The sequence below is a fragment of the Protopterus annectens genome, chromosome 3.part0 (genome assembly GCF_019279795.1).
Source record: "Protopterus annectens isolate FY-2018-M chromosome 3.part0, PAN1.0, whole genome shotgun sequence".
NCBI classification, from domain to species: domain Eukaryota; kingdom Metazoa; phylum Chordata; order Ceratodontiformes; family Protopteridae; genus Protopterus; species Protopterus annectens.
Genome location: NC_056731.1, coordinates 1705009445 through 1705028853, shown reverse-complemented (window position 1 = coordinate 1705028853; position 19409 = coordinate 1705009445).

Sequence of the window (19409 nt, the reverse complement as noted above, 5' to 3'; positions counted from 1 at the left end):
TTCTGGGCTGGGCTGGTCTGCTGCCTGTGTAAATGATTGATTCTGGTACATTTCACCTGCAAGCTAAGCTAGTTCTCCTTTGGTTACCTTCATACTGCTATTTACCCTTCCCTTTACCTTCCTGTTTAAGCCCGTGTGCATGCCGCACAAACACAGTGCTCAAATGTGCACACTGCTGCTATTTCCTGGTTTAGCCTCTGTTTTCTTCCTGTAAAACCCAGTGGGTGGCGCGTACACCTGCTTAGGCAAAGAGTGCTAAGCAAGTTTAGACACACTCCCTAGCTTAGCTGTGCTAAGCTAGGAGTAATCCCAAGCCACAGGGCTCCAATCAGTTTACAGTATGCCTGGCACACATCCCCATGATGTCACCTAACTCCTAGGCTTGCAACAAGCTATTCCTACTCTTAAACTGTTGGGACCTGACTCACATGTTGGGGAAAACTGGGATTCACTATCCCTCCCCTCATTTGCATAGGATTGCCTGATAATGCATAGTTACATGTCTCACACTGAGCCTCCCAGCTTACCAACCACTACTCACTGGCCAGGTTGTCTTCTGCCTGTTAGTGGCTTGTATGGCAAATTAGTGATTTTAGTTAGACTGCTTAATTTGGATTTATTTTATTATTTTCCCCCGATCCCATTTGTGCGCCACTGCCAGCCAAGATTGGCTAAAAAAAAAAAATTGATTTTTGTATTTTTTTAAGTTTGCAATGCCAATGGCCTTATACCTGGCCATTGACATGCTTACTACATGATATGCAGCCTTTATTTGGAGCTGTCATAGCTGCGTTTTGGATTTTGCAGAAATGTACTCGGTTACTAACCGAGTACATTTCTGTAGATAGCACTAGTCTTGCACGGACTGTTGCAAGCTTACTGGATTTATCACCTCATTTGCATGGATTTCACCTGCAAATGGGGTGATTTGCATACCAGGGCTTAGTCCATGTAGGATTAGTGCAGGAGCTCTCGTGCACTCCCCTGCAGGCTGTTCCTGGATTGCACGGCAGTCATATTGCCTGCTTGACCTCCTGCACCAATCTTGCACTCCATGCAAGCTTTTGACAATCCGAGGGTGGCTGTACACAACACATCAAAATGTAATAATTTGAAGGAAGTTAAGATATCCTTCTATATTAACTTACACTAAACAAGAAGTATTTAGTATTACAGATGGATTCAGTACAAACACTTCATGAAAATCTGTGCTTTGCTGCTCAGTAAATGTAAGCATACAAGGGGATTCAGTACAAATGTCTACAAAAATAAGCACTCAGGTTCAGTACAATATCAGAAAAAAATTCTGTGCTTTGCTGATTAATAAAAATGCAAGTACATAAGATAGATTTGAACATACATCTCTAATAGTTAAGAAGAGGATAAATCACAGGAGCAAAGATGCCTAAAGAGACTTACTAAAGCTGCTCTTGAGTATGTAAATGTGATTCTGAAATAAAAAAAGTATCATTAAATGAAGAAATTTGTTTAATAATAACTTTTTTTTATTTTTTTTTTTGTAAATGTATATCCAGAAGTAATTCATACACAAATGTAATTCAAGAAGTAATGTGTTTTCAGTACTGAACTGCAGCATGACCCATTTCAGTAAGATATTTCAAGTGTGTTAACATTTCATAAGTTATGCCAGCTTATCTTCTTACTGTCAGTAGACTACAAATGTACAAATCATCACCATTTAATATCTTTATACTGACTATTCACAGATTTCCAGTAACAAATCACTGAATATTTTTTCATGAATACAGACTTAATAAAAGTAAGAAATCACAATAAATAAAGAATGCAGTGATGTATTACATTATGAGTCAATTTACTGACTCCATTTCTTGTTTGTCTCTCTACTCTCTCTCTTTTTCTTATTTTAATTATGCATTACTTTGTCTTTTGCTTTTCCCTTTTCTCCCATTTATGTCCATTTTCCCCACAGGTCTAGAAGCCCTAGGAGCAGTCCAACCATGATTCCTCCAGGTCAGGGCATTCGGTACCCTGGCATGGTGCAGCCTGGCAACCCATGAGCTTCAGAAACTTTGGCACTTGTTGAGGATGTAATGCAGAAGAGCATGGAGAAATATCTTTGGCCTGTCCAGGATGCTCTTCAGTGTATGTAAAACTCACTGCCATGTATGACACTGACCACCATATTACAACAGGCCTACTACACTTCTACATCGAGGTTGCCCACTGCAGCACCATCAAGTAGTGGAAATGTTTGAGGTTCTATGTAATGAGGTTCTCTATTGGAGGACTCCTCATCATTCCCCTCCTTCTCTAATCATCTCCCCTATCACCCCTAATCTACTCCCTACCTATACCCTCTTACATAAAAAGAATTGAAAAATAGGAAGATCTACCTGCTACCACAAATATAGCACCTCTCCTCTCCTACCTCCTGCAGCTCAACCCTCTTGGTGTTCTTTCTGTGTATACGTCTTTTTTATGCCTCCCCTTTTTTAGTGTTTCCTGTCTTCCCCTTTTCACTCCTTTGAATAAACAGTAAGAGTGTCCACATAAGGATATTGCCATAGAACACATATAAAACTCCTTTATATCTTTAAAAATGAACATAAATATCTGTACTGCATTCTGATTGCTTTAAATGTCTGTCAATACTGAAATGTGCTTGCTCATAGCTGCTTTCATCCATAATACTGGAATAAATCGGAAATTATACAAGCATTTAAGTTTTTGTGTAGTAACTTCACCAACTTTATGCATTTCAAGAAAGTGGGCATTTTTTAGCAGAAGCTTTTGCAATGACATCGTCATCCAAAGTAACCTGTGTTTATTGTACTTGATTATAGTAGTATTTCTCTTCAAGAATAACTGCTGTGAAAGTGTGACACTAATGACTATGAATACTGCCCATAATATTATGAATTGCTATGAAATTAATTTGTAGCTCCCTTCAACAGAATTTAGAAAAATATTTAATGACCTATAATGTGCACATAAACAGCATTAACTTTATTTATATCTTGCATATAATACAGAAGACAAAAAGAAAAAAAAATGTACTTTAGCTGTCATTTTGGCAACTTCTTTTTCCTTTTCATTTTTCTACTTTGATGTGTTGTCTAGCCATTTAGAAATGTAGTCTGATAAGAGAAAATGTGATAAATTTACCAACTCATTTTGCCAGGAAAATAGAATGGACTTGAGCAAATGGTACTGCAACCCATTCTGGACAATGTAACTGCTAAAATATTAAAGAAAGGGGATATATGCCCTTGCAGACATACACACAGAAAAAATATACCTCAGGATTCAGCAAGCCCTGCATGGTGTGAAGGACTATTGCAGGAGCTACGCAGGCAATATGTCTCTACTGTGCAATCCAGGAATAAGCTGCAGGGATGTGCAGAAGCGCTCCTACAATAGTCCGGCACAGACTCAGCTCTTGCATGCAAATTAGCCCATTTGCAGGTGAAACCCATGCAAATGAGGTGAATTTGCAATCCAGGAAGCTGGCAGCAGTCCATGCAGGATTAGTGTAATCTGCAGAAATGTACTTGGTTAGTAACCGAGTACATTTGTGCAAACTACAAAACAGAGCCTTGACAGCTCCAAATAAAGGGTGTATATTATGTTGAAAGCATGCCAATGGCCAAATATATGGCCATTGGCATGGAAAATAGTTGCAAAAAAAAAACTTTTTTTTAGCCAATTTCATCTGTTTAAGCATAGGGCAGCGGTGTGCAAACTGCATCGGGTAAAAAAAAAAAACTAAAATAAGAATTCTAACCAAAATCACCAGGCAGAAGACAACATGGCCAGTGAATAGTGGTTGCTAAGGGGGGGGCTCAGTGTGGGACCTGTAACTATGCATCAGCAGGCAATCCTATGCAAATGAGGGGAATGATACTGAATTCCAGATTTCCCCTCCATGCTAGTCAGCACCCAACAGTGTAAGAGCAGGAATAGCTTGGTGCAAGCCTAAGAGTTAGCTGACATCATGGGGGAGGGGGGGGTGTCAGGCATACTGTAAGTGGATTGTTGCCCTACCGCTCGGGTTTACCCTCAGCTTAGCACAGCTAAGCAAGGGGGGGGGGGTGTCTGAGGCTACCTAACACTCTTTACATTGCTTAAATGGGTGTCCATGCTGTGCACCAGGTTTTAAATGGGAAAAAAAAGTAAACCAGGAAAGAGCAGCTCTGTGCACATTTCAGCCCTGTGTTTGCATGGCGCAACCCCAGGCTTAAACAGGAAGGTAAAGGGAAGGGAATGAAGCAGAAGGAAAGTAATCTAGGAGAACTAGCATAGCTAGCAGGTGAAATGAATCAGAATCAGCCAATTACACAGGCAACAGACCAGCCCAGCCCAGAACACAACTATAAACTATGCAAACACCTTTCCCTCAGTTTTTTCTCACATACTCTACACCACTGGTGTATAGAAGTAGGGAAATTTTAACAAACAAAAACAACAAAATGATAGGGGCTGCAGCAGCTATCAGAGATCAACATGTGGAAGAGGCTGAGGGTGGTGAGGATGAGAATGCTGTTGACCAACCCACAGTAAGGAGACGGAGAAAGGTGTATAGACCAGGGTAACTTACCAGGGGCTACATGAGCTGGAGATAGTAGAGCACTATAGGGTGGACAGAGCCCTCCTACAGCAAATTGTTGAGCTGTGCTGGCCATGTCTGACACACAGAACTAATAGTAGGGAACCCATCCCACTGGATACCAAGGTCTATGTAGGCCTAAGAATACTAGCTACAGGTACCTTCCAAAGGCCAACTGGGGATATGATGAGGATCTCACAGGCATCAGTATCCAAGGTATTCCACCAGTTCCTGGATGCCATGTCAGCACATGCCAGTGAGCACGTATATTTCCCCAACACCCGTGAGGTGTTGGCCAGCAATATACATCTCTTCCACCAAATAGCACAATACCCTGAGGTAGTGAGTGCTATAGACTGCACACACATATGTATCAAAGCACCACCTGGTGAGTGGGGTAGGGTCTACAGCACCCACAAGGGCTTCCCCTCCATCAACTGCTAGGTCATGTGCGATGCCCAGGTCATTATAATGAATGTGTGTGTTGGTTGCCCTGGAATCTATCATCATTCCCATATCTGGCATCTGACGCAGCTGTACCAGAGGTTTGCCAGTGGGGACATCCCTTATGGTCACCTAGTGAGGGATGCTGGTTATGCACTGGAGCCATGGCTAATGGCATAGGTGATGCTGGTTATGCACTGGAGCCATGGCTAATGACACCCATCAAAAAATGCACACACACCTGAACAAGAACTCCATAATGAGGAACATGCACAAACCAGAATCATAATAGAGCATGTGTCTGGAATGCTCAAGTCATGGTTCCAGTGCCTGGACACATCTGGTGGAGCCTTGCAGTACTCACCAGCTACATGTACTCAAATTGTCATTGTATGTGCCATGCTACACAATATGATCCTGCGAAAACAGCTGCAGCAGGACCAGAATGGGGCAGGGCCACACAGCCCCCCACCATTGCCAAGGCCTGCACAGGCACAGAGGGACTCGGAGGAGGAACAACCTGAGCCTGGCTCAGTAGGCAGATGGAGGTGTGCCCAGTATGCCCTGGCCTTGGCAAAGAGGAAACACATGGCACATACACCGACAGAGTAGGGACCCAGGGAATGAAACCTCTCTCTGACTCGTACATAAAGTAAAAGGGATGCCAAACATGACACTACCTGTGCTCAACCATGTATAGGGAGTGTACTATGTGCATCCAACATAGGCAGCCCTCCAGCACCATCCTCAATATTGGAACACCCACAAGGTAAGTCACTCTCCTTACCAATTGCTGAATGGAGTAGTATGTGTTGTTACTTGTATCTATGGTATGGATGTGACCATGCAAGGAAATCAGGTGGCTAAATGGGATTCTAGCAGATAGTAGGCACCTATAATGGCAGCATGAGATCTGTAACAAATATTGGTGTCAACATAGTAGCCAGTACTACACATAGTGACAAAACCCACTGCAGGAAATGTGCTGGGCCACATGTGTGTCCATATGACACACACTTGCCTGTCAGGGAGGTTCACATACCCAAAAACAGTCTCAGCCAGCAAGACAGGTGTAGACAATCACAACCAAAGGCTGTGCTAAGGCCTGTGAATGATGGCTATGGGTAACACCCCCCCCAGGCCTACGCAGACTACATCAGGTCAGACAGTGGGATGTTAGTTCTGAAGGGTAAGAATTCAGAAACTATGTCCGTCAATCAAACCTAAGACCTGTAGTACACTGATATGCCTTTAGTCAGCATGATAGATTGGAATACAGAATGAGTACCTGACATACCAGTAAAGTCATAGCAAATGTGTACAAGTGTCAGGTGTGCCCCCCCCCAATCTTATGTAGAAATATAGTAACAGTCAGGTGTGCCCCTCCAATTCTATGTAGAAATGTAGTAACAGTCAGGTGTGCCCTCCCAATTCTATGTAGAAATGTAGTAACAGTCAGGTGTGCCCCCCAATCCTATGTAGAAATGTAGTAACAGACTGGTGTGCCCCTCCAATCCAATGTAGACACGTAACAGTCAGGTGTGTCTCCCCTCCAATCTGATGCAGAAATGTAGTAACACGTTTGTGTAGGTATAATACCAGTGGAGCACAGATGACCTGAGTTGGCCAAGGTAGTGGGATAAATTGTAGCATTTGCACAATATGCAGATATGCATGTGTTAGGTTGGTGTGTGTTACATATTGTGTGAGAGTGGTCAGTATGTATGCATGCTGAGGTTTAATCTGGTGGCCATTGTCCAGTACTGCCGATGACAGGGCCAAGTCCTCATAACTGCAGTGTCAAACACAATGCTCCCCAGTATAACACATACTAGCAGTAAGACATTGTAAATGTATGAAGGTAATATGTGTCACCATCTGAAAGATGGACATGACATGACTGTTGGGACAGATATACAAGACATACACAGAGGAAAGTACCCCAGACAGACAGTGTATAATGTTTAACCATGAAATGAACACATCCTTGGAATTGTACATACAAGTTTGTATCACATTATCTGGGCTTGTAGTAGGGAATATCGATGTTGTCTGGCCAAACATTTGCAGATCTCAAAGGTCATAGGAATGATGTATTGAGAAACAGCTGATGTACCTGCACAAGCCAGCATCACTGGAATGTCCCATGAATTTCTGTGAGTCAGATGCAAGTTGTGTCCATAGCACACATGCACCCAGCTCAGCCAAACACCACCCACAGGTACCTCTCTGGACTTATCCCTGCTGTTGGGAATGGGTACAATATAACCCCCACCTGTGTATGGCAATAGCAAAAGAATGCAGCATGCAGTGCAGGTGTCCCATGCAGGTGTATCCCTAGCTGTAAGCAGCACTCTGCCAGCATCCACACCACCTGAAAAATACTGATAGAAAGTATTGGCATGAACACCTGGTACACCTACCCTGTCACCCCAGGGGAATATAATGTATGGTGGTCTGGTACCTTAGGACTGACAGAATGCAATGGCCTGCTCCAGCTGGCCTGCATCACTACTAAGTAGCCTACAGTCCTCTGCTAAAGGCCTGCATCTCACCCGTACTGCCAATGTATGTTATGGACTCCCAAATAACAACCTAACACAGTCCACAGAACCCATATGCAAGGACATGTAGGCAAACCACAGTAACATGTTCACCATGTTTCACTGCATGAACTGTGGACCAACAATAAACTGCTGTGATGAGGTAATAACTATAGAGAAAGTATCAGAGAATGTATGCATAATGTATGAAAGAGGATAGAATAATAGAGGAGGGATGGGAGCATGGGCAGCATGGAATGTGCAAAGTCCAACACACAGCCATGTGCACATATTATCCCTGGCTGCAAACACAAAAATGGGTGGCTAGAAACCTGCCCATACACCACGATAGGGGTAATGTCCTGACTTATGACCCCTGCCTTTGGGTAACCTGTGTGAATCTGTATAGCTGTGAGGTATTGCCACAGCAAGATAAGTCCATACTCTCATGTCGATGGATATACAAGTATGGGATCCTCTGCCATCACTGTACCAAGGTGCTGAACTGGATACACAGCAACAAGTGTCTGCAGCTCCCCCTCCAGAATGGCATAACTTTCTATGAGTATGTAGGCATTTCACCACAATATTGGGCACAGCTGCATTCACCCTGTGTTCCCCAGGACATCACTGTGAGCAAAAATGTCCAGCTGAAAGTACTCGAGGACATAAAACATCACAGTGTATAACAGTACACATGTCTGAATATCTCTGCTAACACCAGTACCATGTATCAGAAGCAAAACCGACACAATAACCTACAGTACACACTATCCCTTGCACAGTTTGACCCCATATTGCCAGTTGATCTACAGATATCCTGCAGAAACAGTTTTCTAGTTGTAGGTGTAGAACACAAAGGTCTGCACTGGAGTACAAACTACCTGGACTGGATCTACACATTCAAAACAGAAGGGCATACTGGGCATGCTTACACACTTAGAGAAATGAAGGCAATGTCAGACAACAACATACTGAAAGGTCATACCAGGCATGCTCACACACTTAAACAAATAAAGCCCATGTCTGCCAACAACAGTGGACAATACATATGTGACAGTTGCAGATGTTAGTGCATACACTCCTCAGTATGCACCAGTCATGCTTTGCACACACATTGGATAGGAATACACACATATATCCAAGGACAACACACTATAATATGCCAAAAGTGCACATACATAGATGTGTGGAAGAGAGTGATAGTGACAAAGAGTCTTCCATCATGAGGCCTGTCCCAGTCAGCACACAGCCAAATGGCTACAACCACATGATGTGTAAATGTCACTCACCATTGAAATTAGCCACTGGTATCCCTCAGCATTAAAGACTCTGTGGTGCTAGTGCTAGCTGTGCAACATGGCTGTACAAGGCAGTAGTCATCTAGCAGTTGTATACATGTATGTGCGGAATACAAACCTGCATGTGCTTGAGTGTGGTGTGTCTATCTCTAGATGAATGGGTTATGGCTCATGCACACACACTGCCCTCCCCATAGCCCTACTATGGCAAGCATGCTGATGCCATTCACTTTGAAATACACCTTTGGGAAAAAAGTAGCCCAGTAATCTCTGTGGCACATCCTATAACTGTGTAATGCTGTAGTGTGATGAACTAGTTAGGTAGGAGTTCTAATCCCAGACGTGGGATCTGTGTGTTTGTGTGTGTCTCTGTCTGTGTAGAGAGCAATGCTTTTAAGGCTAGTCACACTCACTACAATTCAAATGCATTACTTTGGCAAGCCTGCTGATGTCATTCACTTTGAAATACACATTTGGGAAAGGAGTAACCCAGTTATTTCTGTGGCATGTCCTTTAACTGTGTAATGTTGTAGTGTGATAAACTACTTAGGTAGGTGTTCTAATCCTAGACATGGCAACTGTGTGTTTGTGTCTCTGCCTGTGTAGGGAGCAATGCTTTTTAGGCTAGTCACAGTCATTACAATTCAAATGACCTACTGTGGAAAGCCTGCTGATGTCATTCACTTTGAAATACACCTTTGGGAAAACAATCACCCAGTAATCTCCATGGCAGATCCTATAATTGTGTAATGATGTAGTGTGATAAACTAGTTAGATAGGAGTTCTAATCCTCAACATGACAACTGTGTGTGTGTGTCTCTGTCTGTGTAGGGAACAATGCTTTTTAGACTAGTCACACTCACTACAATTCAAATGCCCTACTTTGGCAAGCCTGCCTATGTCATTCACTTTGATATAAACCTTTGGGAAAGGAATAGCCCGCTAATCTCGGTGGTGCATTCTATAACTGCATAATGCTGTAGTGTGATAAACTAGGCAAGTCACACTCATTGCAATTCAAATGCCCTACTTTGGCAAGCCTGCTGATGTCATTCACTTTGAAATACAACTTTTGGAAAAAAGTAGCCCAGTAATGTCTGTGGCGCATTCTGTAACTAAGTAATGGTGTAGTGTGATAAACTAGTTAGGTAGGAGTTCTGATCCTAGACATGGCAACTGTGTGCATTTGTGTGCACGTGTCTCTGTGTGTGTAGGGAGCAATGCTTTTTAGGCTAGTCACGCTCACTACAATTCAAATGCCCTACTTTGGCAAGCCTGCTAATGTCATTCCCAGTGAAATACACCTTTGGGGAAAGAATACTCTAGTGATCCCAATGGCATGTCCTATAAGTGTGTAATGCTGTAGTGTGATAAAGTAGTTAGATAGGAGTTCTAATCCTAGATATGACAACTGCGTGTTTGTGTCTCTGTGTAGGGAGCAATGCTTTTTTTAGGCTAGTCACACTCATTACAATTCAAATGCCCTACTTTGGCAAGCCTGCTGATTTCATTCACGTTGAAATATATTTTTTGAAAAAAAGTAGCCCAGTAGTATTTGTGGCGCATTCTGTAACTGAGTAATGCTGTAGTGTGATATAGTAGTTTGGTAGGGGTTCTCTTCCCAGACATGGCAAGTATGGATGTTTGTGTGTGTGTTTCTTTGTCTGTGAAGGGTGCAATGCTTTTGAGGCCATTCACAGTCACTACAACCTCCATTTACCTATATCGGCAAGCCTGCTGATGTCATTCCCAGTGAAATACACCTTTGGGGAAGAAGTCCAATAATCTCCATGGTGTGTTCTTTAATTGTGTAATGCTGTAGTGTGATAAACTAGTTAGGTAGGAGCTCTAATCCCAGACGTGGCAAGTGTGTGTGTGTTTGTCATTCATATCCTGTGGGGAGGTGGCTGTGAGTGTGTAATAACTGTACTCATTGTAGAGCGTGTTTTGCAAATTTCTTATATGGTGGCCATTTTATATGTCACAATGTCCACCTTACAAGGATAACAGATGTGAAATAGCTGAGAAGCTGAGGTGCCAATCCATTCCCCTACATGTGACATCAAGGCCTGCCAAACAAAGTAAGCAACCCTTGTATTACCCACAAAATACTCTTGACCCATGTCTCATACACAAACACACTTGGCTAGGCAACAACTGCTATGTTGGTAGTACCCTGCATATTGCCCACAGATAGTAACCATGGTGTGATTGCAGTGGACTACAGAGGGCATGGCACCCTGTTAATCAGTACAATAGGCACATACTTGCCGACAGTGGGCCTTCACTGTGTTCCCCACTGGATGCCTGCAACACCTGTGGTCCCATCAAATGTGACCCACAAAGGGCATACCATGCCTTAAACACATGCCCTGTGTGGACAGATGCCACTGACACCAGGGAATACCATTATCATGCTATCATTGTAGATGCAGGGTCAACCTGCTGTCCATTACAAGTTCCTACCACATGAGGCCAGGACTGGCACATCTGATGATAACAATCTGTGTACACATTGGCCAGACACCCCAGATACAGTTCTACATGTCACTGTACATGCATGTGGGACGTGTGCACATCCCAGACACCATCCATGTCATGGACTAAAGAACACATACATGGCAAGCATTGCACAGCACTGGCTACACTATAGTAACCCAGGTGACTGGATGGTGAATACAATACCCACATGTGTGGGCCAATACAGACACTACACCCCTGAGCCACACTGCAGACCATTGTCATGTGGCCTGATGCCAAGGTATACCCTTCACCTAGCCTTGTATAGTCTTCTGGCACAGTCAACCACTACACACCATGAAGCAATGCACCCATGCATGTCAGTACTGGCACCCTGTGTCTGTGTGTGTGGTGTATAATGCTTTCAACCACATTCACACTCACTACAACTCCCATTGGCATAGTGAAGCATGCTGTCTGATGTCAGACACCTTCACATACCCTTTGCCCATATACCCTCCAGATAACACCTGTGGTGCATGTGATACCTGCGCATTACTGTATTGTGGCAAACTAATTTGTTAGGAAGTGTATTCCTGACCCTGCCAAGTGTGTCAATGTGTATGAGTCCCTCAGAGAGTGTGGCTGTGTTGATGCTGACACCTGTTCATGTGGACAGGCACTTGGAACTACACCTACCATATTGTTACAATATCACTGTTGCAGTTGTCACTCACCATCACATATATGTTTGGACAGCTCCTCAGCATGTAAGCTATGTGAAGCATGCAATAACCACATAGACATGTGATAGCAATGCATAGTCAGGGGTTTGAAACCCTTTTCTGGTAGGTGTGTGACACAAACATGCTTAGGTTAAACTCTCCCATACCCTCCCTGACTTACTTTATCTCTGTCTGTTTCTCTCACTCCCTCTCTGGTGGATGTGGAGAAGTACACCTCTTTTGCTTAGTATCTCACCATATGTATCTGATATGTGTACATTATGATATAACATATGTGATGCAACAATAAAATCAATAACAAGTACTAAACAACTGTGGAAGTAAAAGCAATTGTTCAATACTAATCAATATGTGTATTGGCAGATATATTGGAAAAACAACAACTGTCTTCACAGTGGTCATGGCATAGTGTTTAAGTGTTGTGACTATAGTGTACAGGGTCCTGGGTTAAATACCTGCAGGGTCTGTTTGTTTGATGGGCAGAACAAGGGCTGCTGGATACAGAGTGGTTAAGGCAGTTTTGAGCAGCATTAAGTGGGTTTGCATGGGATTGTGTGAAGCTAAGTGGTGCTAAGGTACGGTTAAATGTATGGGCGCTTACACCGTGTAGGCTTCACTTACCAGTGCTCAAATCTGCTTAGCTGTTATATTGCAGCAATGCTGACACATGTTAAGCATGGCTTAGCCCTGGTAACCAGTTCTCACCGACCAGTCTGATAACATAGCAGAGTAATGACATCTGTAATAAGTGTATGTAATGCCATGTACAATACATGCATCTATGTGCTGTCATTACAGTAGCTAGGGGTGTGAGTGTCATGTCTGGGACACACAAGTATATGAGACCTGTACAGCACTGTTATCCATGTGAATGTGTTACACACAGGGTTAGTAACCTCAGGTATGTGCTGTCACAGTGGCATGTAGTGTATCATGGCAGTACTACTGTGGACAGTGCTTTCCTAAGCAGGAGTAGAGTGCTAAATGTAGTACTGACAACAAGTATACCTGCAGGCATAGCTGGACTCTGAGGCCTTCCTGTCATGTTCCTGGTATGTGAGCTGTGTCACACTATATATCCCCTACTGGATAATGATCCGACATGTGGAATGTAACTGTAGACTACCGCCTGTACAGCACATGTTAGTGAGGGCTTCCAACATGTAGTAATGGCATGTATATTGTTGTGAAATGTCTATCTGTTGACACATTCATCCTACCTCATAGCTACTTGCCAAGCTGATGACTGTCAGTCCCTGTACGGATGTGTAGATGACAGGTATCCAGCTGGGATACGTACAGGCAACCTATGCTTGATTGACACTGACATGTCTGCCCAGCTGTGTAATTGAATGTGAGTATAAAATAGAGGTTTTTATGGCTGTTGAGTTGTCTGATGAAGTTGGGGCATGTGCCCCGACGAAAGCGCATACAATAAATTGGTCTTTGTGAAGTATAATTCAGCTAACTTGCTTTTTTGTTGTTTCTGTATGAACATCAACATCAGATTGCATGCAGGAGGTACCCTGACCCACCTTGCCACCTGTGGGAGAAAACAAGAAACGCACTTTAAGACCTATACAGCATTGCATAACAGTACACACACACAGGTGAGGTTGTACAAAGATAGTACACACAGTCCTCCCATTACCCATCTGTCAACATGCATAACATATGGTACACAACATCATGCAGGGTAGCTACAGTCAATCCATGTTAGCAACAGTATACATCTGTGTGATGTATGGGCTGTTTTAGTAGGTGATGCCCCTTCCCCTGGAAACCACTTCACCCGTGTACATAGTATTGCTGTGCACCTGTTCTGCACCCTGCCATGTACTGTACACCAAACCTCTCAAGTGTACAACCCATTTCTGAATGTGTAGTACTGTGTCAGTTATGTCTGCTCTAATGCTCACAGCCCCTATGTTTTTCTGCAAGACATACCTGGGATGATAGGTGGACAGATGTCATTTCTGATTGCCTGATGTCTGGTTTACAGATCTCAACATCAGCGGAACATGTATGACCAATCCAATATTATTACACTGACAACCGTCAGACCATACCGTGTCTATGGGGAGCGTATACACCCTTTTTGATATAATGCACCCTTCCTTGTTCTGCCACGGGACCACATCACCACATATATTAACAGTATGTGAGCCTGATATGTGACATATGTCCTGTACATTCACATGCAATGTATACGAAATGTGTTAGGTGTGTGTGATGCATACACTCTGTGTGTGCATATGTTTGCACACCCTTATCATGACAGTTTGTTGCACCTATTGCTATGTGTACTACAGCAGTCACTATTCCTGGCAGGGATATACTAACATGAGCCATTTGCATTTGCCAGTGTATGGCCAGTCTGCCCTACTCATGTCCCCCAAATCTGCATGATTGCAAGGTCTACTCATCTGCACATCCTTTGATGTTCACACACTGCTGTCACTATTACTGTGAGGGGTAGGGTTACATCTGCCACAGTTCCTGAACCTGACTGTATGTAGATACAGCCATTCTTAGCATCCTTAGGATCCCTGCTGCAGTGCACTGATGTGTCATACTAACACCCCCTCCCCACCTTCAGCCTTTTTGCAGATGCTTGACAAGTTTGGCTGACACATGTGTGTCAGTTTGCAGTGTCCCATACACTGAACACCATGTGTTACAGCCTAGTGTACATCTGTAACAATTGCCATTGTAATACTGGTATATACACTGTTGTTGCATTGTATAGGGGTGATGTTTCACACATGTCATTACTGAAGGCCATGTGTGCCACCATTATGTTAATCCCTGTGTACATATTTCACAATGACAGGATGTTTGTTATCTTGCAGGTGTCTGACATACCCTTCCAATACCCCATCGTGGTCACCACTGTGATGCAGTGCATTTAACAGCAACAATACATGAACATGTACAGCATGCATTACGGGTAGGTGTGTTAGATGTGTGCATGGAATATACCATAACTATTACATGGCCGGTGTATTGGCAAGCATCAACATAAACCATACTCACCAGCTACAGGCTGCTGTCTTGGTGGTATACTGGAGGGACCTACATAAGAGTGTGAGAGATTCAGTCTCAGTGACCACCGCTGTGGCATTGCTACAGGGTGGGTGCAGCATTACAGTACATCAACAGTACAAGTCCACAATACTACCACTTAAGCACATCTGTTTATTACTACTATGCAGCAACAAACTATATATATGACATGTCAAATATGCGTGATCTACCTGTGCAGATGTGGATGCATATGCAACAGTGGTCTACTGATGTGCCCTGTAGCCTTACCCGCATGCTCCTTAGCCAGTGTGTGGGTAGCACCCACCTCAACAATGTTGTCTGGCAGTTGTTGGCTGTGCTGATGGGCAGGTGCCACGAGGCTGGCAAGGAGCTCCACAACATGTGTCGGGGGGATGGATGGCATGAACCCCCCGCCCTGTTGTAAGATGATCCCCCCAGACTGCAGCAGTACACCAACGGGCATTGCGAAGCAGGTCAGAACAATGATGCCGGACCTGCTCATAATTGCGGTTATGCAGTCCAACATCATTGACCCTGTGGACTAGGTAATTTCACAGGGTGGTCAGCTCCTGCTGCTCATGGGCAGCCTGGCCAAACACGACATGGTAGTGCTGGATGAGATAGTTCAGCACAATGTTATTTTCAGCTGCTGAATATGCAAGTAGGTGTCCATGTGACATCTTGCCTAAAAGACATAAAGATAGAAACAGGTCTGAGCAACTCATACAGCAAGGTTACCATAGTTCTTAATACAAATCTCTGTCACCCCCCCACCACCATATCAGTGACAATAAACTGTTCACACAAGTCAATAGGTATGGCTACAGCTTACCTACCAGTGGGACATATATTGTATTGTACCACACTTTGTGCTATGTGTTTGTAGCCATGCTCCCTGTGTGGACACTATCATTGCTGACATGTTACAGACTATTCACTTGCATGCCATTGTCAGGGCCACTATGGTTCCATATATGCATGTGGTATGCTTGCTATGTGATTGCTGCACATCTGACATTCTGTGTTATTGGGGATATCTATGCATGCTATTGGACATGCTCTGGAATTGTGTAGAACATTACACGCTACAATGTAAACTAGACTATTATGTGTATAAATACATAAACATAATAAATATTGTAGATGTTATGTTACAAACTACCTATCATATGTTCTTAATTTAAGAAAGCTATTAATGGAAATCATCTCATTTAGTCCCGGTGGGGTTCCAGCATAAAGATAAATTTGCCACCATGTTTCTTTGTTTTCTAATATTAATTTCCAAGGTCCCCCAAGGGGTTCTATCCTAACCTGATAGACTACTAAGTATTTGAAACTATCGGTAAGGAATTTACTCATATGCTTATAAAGAGCATGTGTGTCCTTTCCATGGGTGATATAAACATGCTCGTAAATCCTCTGGGATAGCTTATGTTCAGTTTTGCCAACATAAAATGTAGGACAGTTTGAGCAGCATGCAAAGTAAACTACCCCTTGTGTATAGCAGCTGTATCTATCCTTAATATGGATTTTCTTTTTCCTAATATTTATACTTGACCCACTATATACATACCTACATTGGTTACAAGTACCACAAGGAAACATCTTACCTACCCTAGAGGTTACTTGCTGTCGCTCTAAAATATTTTTGAAATTTGAGCCCCTCCTATAAACAATGTTTGGATTGGTACCTAGTCTGTTGGCCAAATCAATTTCCATTTTTATAATGTCCCAATTTTTATTTATGATGTCACTTATAATTTTACCATTGTCATGGTAAGTTGTAACAAAAGGGCAAACAATTCTTGCATTCCTATTCCCACAACCATCTGGGCCATCGTTTATATCGTTAGCAGGAGTATTGTTATTAATATTACTAATAATATGGTTGATGTTCTCCACAATTACCATCTGCTGACTTTCATGATGTTCCCAAAGTAATGGAACATAGGTGCCTTGATTACATTTCAGGATGACTTCATTATGTATTTGATTTACCATTCTTCTGGGATAATTTGTGTTGTAAAACATATTTGATATATGGGTACACTCCCTTAGGAAATCATCCTGATTTGAAACCATAAGAGCTGCCCGGACCATTTGGCCCTTCACAACACCCCTGTTGACATGGGTGGGATGATTACTGGAATAATGTAGGTATGTGTATGAAAATGTGGGTTTTCTATAAATATTTGACTTTAACCCATGAATGTCGCTTGAAATTAGGACGTCAAGGTATGCCACACTATCACAACTAACAACATGAGTAAATATCAGAAAATTAGTTGTCTGATTAATATATTCAGTGAAATTGTTAATTTCTGGCATTGGCCCTTTCCAAGCAATGAACAAATTATCCAGATACCTAACATACATACTAATATAGGAATAGAATGGACTTGTGTACAAGTATACTCTTTCCCACCATGCCATGACAATTTTAGCAAACAAGGGGCCACAGGCTGACCCCATAGCTATCCCTTCCATTTGCCTGTAGTAATGTCCTTCAAAATATATATAATTGAAACTTAAAACTATGTCTAATAATTGGTTATAGACATTAATTTTATCTTGATGTAACTTCATTACTTCATACAAATATAAATATATTTCCTAAGTTTCTTTCTTCTCAATTTGGCTGTAATGGCTATATGGTCCTTGAGCCTTTTACCTAAATGGGCTCTTAACCTCACAATCCAAGTAAACTCTCTAGTTTCTGTTTTGTTAGAAACATCTCCCAACCTAGCATTTTCATATACAAGCTCTAACACCCTGAATCTAAACTGATGACTAATTCAATTTTCTATAGTGTGCTTAGCTAATGCGCTATATGTATAAGATATATTGTCTATTTTTTAAGTTATATATGTCTTAATATTCTTACTTCTTGACTTCTGCTCCTTGACGTGCCTTAGAGTTTATAATTTGATATATTCTGCCACATAACTTATGGCGCGAAAATTTCATATTTCCATACCGGATCAGTCGAGGCCCGGGTTAACAATGACTGCCACCAGTACTGTTAGCCAACAGGGTGCTGGGGGAAATTGGGCTACTGTTGGCCGAAGGAGAAGAGGAGGGTGAAGGCATGCCCGAAGGCAGGAAGAGAGGAGGAAGGTTAGGAGTGTAGCAGTGAGGGTAGGAACTTTGAATATTGGCAGTATGACTGGTATAGGAAGAGAGCTAGCTGATATGATGGAGAGAAGAAAGGTTGATATATTGTGCGTGCAAGAGACCAGATGGAAGGAAAGTAAGGCCAGGTGTTTAGGAAATGGGTTCAAATTGTTCTATCATGGTGTGGATTGCAGGAGAAAGGGGGAAGGGGTTATACTAAAGGAACAATATGCCAAGAGTGTTTTAGACGTGAAGAGAGTGTCTGACAGAGTGATGTTTATGAAGCTCGAAATTGATGGTGTAGTGATGAATGTTGTTAGTGCATATGCTCCACAAGTTGGGTGTGTGATGAATGAGAAAGAGAAATTTTGGAGTGAGTTGGATGAAGTTGTGGTGAGTGTACCCAAGGGTGAGAGACTAGTGATTGGAGTGGACGTTAATGGGCATGTTGGTGAAGTGAACAGAGGGGATGAGGAAGTGATGGGTAGGTATGGTGTTAAGAAGAGGAATGCAGAAGGTCAGATGATTGTGGATTATGCGAAAAGGATGGCCATGGCTGTGGTGAATACGTATTTTAAGAAGAGGGAGGAGCATAGGGTGACATACAAGAGTGGAGGAAGATTCACACAGGTGTATTATATCCTATGTAGGAGGGCCAGTCTGAAGGAGATTGGAGACTGTAAAGTGGTGGCAGGGGAAAGTGTAGTTAAGCAGCATAGAATGGTGGTCTGTAGGATGACGTTGGTGATCAAGAAGAGGAGGAGGAGTGTGAAAGCAGTGCTAAGGATTAAATGGTGGAAGTTAAAAAAGGGTGATTGTAAAGTGGAGTTTAGGGAAGAGTTAAGACAGGCACTGGGAGGCAGTGAAGAGTTACCGAATAGCTGGGTAACTACAGCAGAACTAGTAAGGGAGACTGCTAGAAAGGTGCTTGGTGTGACATCTGGACAGGGGAAGGAGGACAAGGAGACCTGGTAGTGGAATGAGGAAGTACAGTAGAGTATACAGAGGAAGAGGCTGGTGAAGAAGAAGTGGGATTGTCAAAGAGATGAAGAAAGTAGACATGAGTATAAGTAGATGAGGCGCATGGCAAAGAGAGAGGTGGTGAAAGCTAATGATAAGGCATATGGAGAGTTGTATGAGAGATTGGACACTAAGGAGGGAGAAA